This window comes from Agelaius tricolor, unplaced genomic scaffold (assembly GCF_023055355.1).
Source record: "Agelaius tricolor isolate 1412-34295 unplaced genomic scaffold, bAgeTri1.0.p SCAF_17, whole genome shotgun sequence".
Lineage (NCBI taxonomy): Eukaryota > Metazoa > Chordata > Aves > Passeriformes > Icteridae > Agelaius > Agelaius tricolor.
The window spans coordinates 16,828,207-16,835,708 of record NW_027269277.1 but is presented as its reverse complement, the minus strand read 5'-3'; positions in this window follow the sequence as shown (position 1 = coordinate 16,835,708).

The following is a 7,502-nucleotide window of genomic DNA, read 5'->3' as shown; positions in this document are numbered from 1 at the left end:
GCCACCTCACACCCCAGATGGTGCCACCTGCTGCTCCTGCCAGGGGCTCAGGAGACCAGCTCCTCATTCCAGACACAAATCCAAATGTTGGGGAAGAGGAAACGGGAAAGCCTTATAAATATCAATATATAAATATATATTATATTTACATATAATATAGAAAAATATAATACATAAAAATATAATATAGAAAAATATAATATAAAAATATAATATAATATAATATAATATAATATAATATAATATTTATATATTCTCTTTTGCCTGGCCAAAGATTTTGAGAATATGGAAACTAGAAGCGAGATTGAAATGAAAGCAAGGTTTGAGATCCCTCAGTTACTGAACAACTGGAAAACAATGGCATGGCCAGCTGAAGGTGATCCCCTTTTGATGGAACAACACCCTCTGCTTGCAGACAGGCCCAAGGGTCAGAGCAGACCCTGCCAGCTTGGCAGAAGGGGCCCAAAGAGGAGTTTTTAGGGTTTAAAATGTAACACAGTATGGTAATGAAATGATTCTTATAGGCTGTATGGAAATGTTGTAGGATTTGTATCTTGTACTAGATTGGTTAGTGAGAATCAGAATATTCAACACAGAAGATTTATTGTATTGTAATGGGAACCTTGCTCTCATCCTCTTTACCACGTTCTTGCCTTCTTTCTTGTCACTGTCACATTTTCTGAAAAATTCCTTTGCCCAGGATTTTCTCCTGGGGAGCTGAGAAGCCTTAGAGAGGAATGAAAACAATAATTATCTGATTGCTTCTCCTGTGTTTTGCTGCTTTGGAATGTGGCCTGGAGATGGTTTACCAACAGGTGAATGTTTGATTGGTTTCATGTGAATTGTTTTAACTTAATGGCCAATCACGGCCAGCTCTGTCGGGACTCTGGAGAGTTACGAGTTTTTTATTATCATTCTTGTTAAGCCTTCTGTATGTATCCTGTCTCTATTCTTTAGTATAGTTTTAGTAATATATTACATTACATTACATTATACTAAAGAATAGGGAAAGGATCCTCACAGAAGGCTTAACAAGGTACTAATGAAAAACTTGTGACTCTCCAGAGCCTCAACACAGCTGGCCGTGATTGGTCATTAAGTAAAAACAATTCACATGTTGGATAAACAATCTCCAGCCACATTCCAAAGCAGCAAAACACAGGAGAAGCAAATGAGATTATATTGTTTTCCTTTTTCTCTGAGCTTTCTCAGCTTCCCAGGAGAAGAAATCCTGGTGAAGGGATTTTTCCAGAAAATATGACAGTGCCAGGATGCCTTCACCCCTCCTGAAGACATCTTTGTTCAGCATCACCTGAATCTGCTCTGGGCTCCTTGGCTGAGGCATGGAGCAGGCTGTTGCTCACAAAGGTGTAGTAGCACCTCTCCTCCTTGCAGCTGCTGTCCTGCTGATGACTGTCACTTTGGGGCTGGTTATTCTTGGTTTTATCCACCCTATGGTCTGTGGGTTTTTTCCAGCTGGTGTGGTGAACATAAAGGAGCCAAAAGCTCTTTTACCAGCTGGTGTGATGCAACCTCTGCCAGCTTCTGAGGAGTTTGCTGGTGGTTGTTTGGAATGGTACTGCTCCACTCACACTGTGCTCTTTGGTTCAGTGCTCTAGAAATGTGGATTTAGGTCTTGTAAGTTGTGATTTTGCTTATGGATCCTATTGTACCCTCTGGAGACTTCATAGCACCAGAGATTCTACAATAGGGAAGCCAAACCAATGAATACTTTTCTCCTGCTGTGGCTGAAACCAGTATGGGCTGGCTACAGCAAAGATTTTATCCTGGAATGTAGGCACAGTTTGGGGTCACTGGGATGGGCTGTGCTGCAGGCACAGTTTGGGGTCACTGGGATGGGGCTGTGCTGCAGGCACAGTTTGGGGTCACTGGGATGGGGCTGTGCTGTGTGCACACAGTTTGGGGTCACTGGGATGGGGCTGTGCTGTGTGCACACAGTTTGGGGTCACTGGGATGGGGCTGTGCTGTGTGCACAGTTTGGGGTCACTGGGATGGGGCTGTGCTGCAGGCACAGTTTGGGGTCACTGGGATGGGGCTGTGCTGTGTGCACACAGTTTGGGGTCACTGGGATGGGGCTGTGCTGCAGGCACAGTTTGGAGTCACTGGGATGGGCTGGCCCAGCCTCATCCCCAGTGGGCACAGCTGTGAGCAGCAGGTGAGCAGCACTGGCAGCAATGAGCCATGGAGTGCCCAGGTGTGCTGAGCAACCACCAAAGGGAGCACAGGGCACACAGGGGCAGTGCATCAACAGGAGGGGGGTAAAGGGTTGGGCTAAAGAACAAGAGGAGCAGATGCTTGCAGCCTTCTGAGGTGGCATGGGGTTGCTCTGTGAATTGTGGCCAGCTTGATTGTGGTGCTTGCTGCAACACTGGAACCAGTTCTTATTGATGGGCATGGAAATGGAGGTATGTGGAAAGGTCAGTGCATGGCATATGTGTGCAGACAATCTAGAAAATGGTGCTACTTTCTGGGATGCCCACATCCAGCTGGATTGTGGCTAAACTGGAGGGAGGAGTTCGGGTGGGGAGTAGCCAAGTTGAAAGTGTGATGAGTGATTGTTTCATATTAGCAAGTATAATTTGGGTTTGAGCTCTCCTTTCCTTTGGGGCAAAGGGATGTATGAAGGTGTTTGGGAAATGCAAGACAGAGAACAAATATTATGCAAAGGAAAGGCTCAGAGAGCCCCTGAAGAGTAATAAGATAAAGCTGAGCTCTACCTCCTCTGCAACTTGAAGTTAGTTTGAGAAGCCAGAATTAGAAAAAGCCCAAGAGACTGTGTGTGCTCATGCTGGGACTTGTCCAGCTCCTGTCACTGTGGCAGAAACACAGAAATGCCACCTACCACATCCCACAGCTGTGAGCTGTGCCCACCCTGTCACAGCTCTGCTCCAACACCCCCTGACCCAACATGACCCCTGCTCTGCAACACATCCAATGTGTGCAGTGACACAGCTGCCATCCACAGCCTTCTAAATCCTGCAGTGGATTAGAAATGTATTTATAGGAGCTGAGATGAATATTAATAAGTAGTTCCTCCCTGAAATCTAAATGTCTCCTAAAATCACCAGCTTTTCAGCCAACATAAATTAGCATAAAACTACTGCTAATCTGTGTCCTGGGTGAGGGGTTGGAAAGCAGCCCTGCAGCACAGCAACTCAGAGTCTAATTAAAAGCACCAGCTCAATCAGTAGTTCAGTGGATGGGACCTCCTGTCTATTAATTAGCAGGATGCTGCTGTAATCTCATCCCTCACCAGGCAGATCACTCACATCCCCTTTAATGGCTCCAAGTGGTCACTACAAGTCCTTCTAGATGTGTTTGCCATAGCAGTTGCTTTGCCCTGTGGAGGGATAATCAATAGTTTGTCTCTTGTCAAGAAAACTCACATTGGTGAAAATGTGCCTGGGTTTGGGGTTTGTTCAAGTGCTGGGAAGCCTGAGCAGGGTTCTCCATTTCAGATCTCAATTCTCCACTTTGTAGATGTGGAAGCACAGGTTTAAGGATATTCTGGACTCTAACCTGGGCAGGTATCTCTCATGTAGACCAGGTAAGACACAGTCACCAGACTGTGGGCTCTTTCTCAGCACAGAGCTGAGCCATTGACAGGAACATGAGGGAAAAGCATGTGGGCTGTGGCTTGCCTGGATTCCTGCTCTAGCTTCAGTCCTTGGGGTCCTGCTGTGTCCCTGGGCACCCTGGAACTGTGGCTGATTTCTGTTTCTGTTCCAGAGTGGATGTAAATTGTTATTGGGACTAGGCTGATTAAAAAGGAAGTCTTGACTGTGTTTATAATTGTGCTGGGGGTATTTTTGAGGTTGTTGGATAGAAGAGGGAATAGGATGGGGGTGGAGAGGGTTACTAGGGTTAAGAGTATGAATGTGTTTAGGACCAGTGAGAGGTCCATTACTTTCACTTGGACTTGCACCAAGATGAGTTTTGCTCCTTCAAGAGGGGCAGCACAGCAAATCTGTAGGGAACATCAGACCTGCTCCCTGACAGCCTCTGAAAGTCCAGGAGGACTTTGCTTAAAGCACCACTGAAAATGTTTCTGTATTTAAGCCCTAATCAGTTGTTGTTGGAGGGAGAGGGAAATATGAACAGCAATTCACTGCATAAAGTAGGAGCTCTTCTAGAGCTGGCTGAAATGAATTCCTGGGCATGGGGATGTGAGAAGATGGGCAGAGGGCAGATGGATTTGTGCTGCCTGAAATGCCAGAGTGTGTGAGAGCAACACTGTGCCTTGGACAGCACTGCTCAAAGGAAACCTCCTGCACCCAGCCTGCAGGGGTGGGAGAGAAGAGGGACTCTCTGACACTGCTAAATCACAGTGATCACTGACCACGTGCACTGGGGTGAACTTCCATGTGCCAGCACTGAGAGGCCAGCAAGAATTCCATGGGATGAGTTAAAGGTTATTGAAATGGGTAAGAATTCCATGGGATGAGTTAAAGGCTATTGAAATGAGTAAGAATTCCATGGGATAAGTTAAAGGCTACTGAAATGGGTAAGAATTCCATGGGATGAGTTAAAGGCTACTGAAATGGGTAAGAATTCCATGGGATGAGTTAAATACCCATTACTGAGATGGGTATTTTGGGGGATACCATGAAGGTGTCTCTACTGCAGAGTGGTTGGCTGGAGTCTAAAACACCCAGGTGTTCTCTTCAGCCTCTGAGCTCCTTCAGAGGTTTGGCTGCAGTGGCACAGTGTGGAGTCTTTGCTCCTTTTTTGCCAGGGTTGGGATTAAATGCCCAATATGAGATGCTATTTCTTATTTGGGCTCAGATGTTTATTAGTTTTTATCTTTGTCACAGTCTCACAAACCCTGAGTTCTACAGCACTTCAGTCTAACAAACTAAAAATGGAGCCCCATCTCTCTCTATAAGGCCTTTTAAGGATAAACTGTCCAATTAAGAAATGACACCTAAATTATTTTACTTTTATGTAGGGCGATAGAATATAAGAAAATAAAGATAGTGTAGAAACTCACCTTACCCTTAAGGAGTTGCAGCTGTGCCAATGATCAAAGATTGGGAACAGGCCTGACTTTAACAGGCCACAGCTGTAACCAGTGAGAAAAAGATGCTATAAAAGAGTGGGGTGGGGTTGAAAAGGGACCTGGGGTCACTTGGCCACTTTGTGAAGAAGCAAGAGTCAGTGCTCTGAGGAGCTGCCCATGAGAAACACCAAGAAGGTGTGAAACTTTTGTGGTAAGGAGACAACAGTAGGGAACCCCTGTGATAAGATGACAACACTTTTAACCCAATAACCAACCACCCATGGCCTGCAATGGGGACTTTTTTATCCAATTACACAAAACCACCCAAACCCATGGAGAAGAAGAATCAGCCTCTGACCCAGCTTCTGACCCACCTTAACTTTATATCTATTACTGTATTCTAAACCCTTAGCTCTAAGTTTTCCACCCTGTATTAGCACACACTTCCATTCAAACTCCACACCCACAATCCCGGCTCTGTCATTCCATTTTGGAAGTTTCTCCACAGCCTCAGGCCAATGCAGTGTTCTCTTGGGGGTCAGTGCCTGGCAGCACAGACAGTCTGACATTCTCAGCAGCCAGGGTTCCAGCAGAGCTTGTCCCTGCTGAGGCAGGCAAGGCAGCTGGGCCCCGTGGCTGTGACAGCCCCGTGGCTGTGGCAGCTGCTGGGAGCTCAAACCCTTCTTGGATTGCCATCTGCTGGCACCGCATTTAACTGCTGGGGACAGAGGGGACACTGCAAACCGGGACAGAAGGTGAAGTGTCCTGTGACTCTTCCTTCAAGTGTCTTCCTTGGGCTGACCCCATGAGGTGCATTACAGCTGTTTCAATGCAATATTACTGTGTTAAACCATCTCTGGAGGTTTTTACCCCTGAAATAGCTCAAATTATAAATTGGTGTAGCCTAAGGAAGGGCTATTGTGCTTCTGATCCTGGCCTGAGTAACCCTTCAGAATGGTTTGAGAGAAGCTGAAGAGGGGGAGAAAGATGTGATGAAAGGCTTGTGGGGGAGATAAGGCCAGGGAGATCACTCAGCAATTACTGTCATGGGCAAAACGGATTCATCCTGGGGAAATTAATTATTACAAATCAAATCAGAGCAGGGCAGCGAGAAATAAAAGCAAATAATGAAATACCTTCCCCCCACTCCTCCCTTCTTCCTGGGCTCAGCTTCTCTCCTCCTCTCACACATCTCACTCCTCTCTGAGCGCTGATGGTGCTGCGCAGTTTTTGGGGTTTTCTCCCATTTTTAATTGCGCTATCCCAGAGCCGCTGCTGCCGGCGCTGGTGGTGTCGGTGTGCGCCGGTCACCCCGGTGTGCAGGGACAGCTCTGACAGCAGCGCCAGCGCTGCCAGCCCGAGCTGCGCCGGTCCCGCTGCTCGGTGCCACCACCGGGTGGCACCGCGGGTCCCTCGGGTGACCGAGCCCGCACGGACACCGCGCCCGGGGCGCTGAACTCACAAATATTGGAGCCTCACCAGTGTCTCCTGTCCTTTCTTCCACACTCCCAGGGACGCGGTGTGTGCTAATGTCATTGTCTGCGAGTGGGGTGAGCTAAAGGATCACTGAAATGAGGATTTTGGGGAGTACCACAAAGGTGTCTCTGCTGCAGAGTGGTTGGTTAGGGTCTAAAACACCCGAGTATTCTCTTTAGCTGGGATGTGTGACATAATTATTTAATAGATTAATTAATATTTAATATTATCTAATAAAATAATAGATACTATAATTATATATTAGACAATATACTAAATAATAATATATATTAAATATATGTTATAATTTTAAAAAACTAATAATATTTATTAAATATATATACTAAATATAAATACCATATAAATACCATACCATATACCAATACTAAATAATAATACTATATATAAATATATACTAAATAATCATATATAATAAATATATATTATAATTTTAAAAAACCTAATAATATATACTAAAATTATATACTATACAATATCTACTATACCTACTACAATAATTTAATAGTATTTAATATAATTTAATACTTAGTAGAAATAATATATGCAATAATAATAATAATTTAATAGTATTTAATATAACTTAATAGAAATATATTATACTTAATAATAGAATAGAAATATATAATAGAAGTATATGATATTTAATAATAGTTTAATATAAATTATTTAACATAATGATTTTGCTGGAGTATGTGACATAATAATTATAATTACCATATAGAATTATTTTTTTAATAATTATAAAAATATAATAATTAGCACTGCAGGGAGCACAACCAGACCTCCCTGCAGGTCCTCTCTCCATGGAAGAGGTGAGGAAGGAGGCCTGGAATGGATGTCCTGTCCCACAGTGAAGTGAGGGAAAAGTGCCATCAAGAAGAATATGAAAGAATCTCTGGCTTGACCAGCCAGGAGGTCACTGGGCCTAAAAGTGAAACAAGCCCTGCCTTTCATAACTCTCTGCCAGGGTTATGGCCACAGCCTG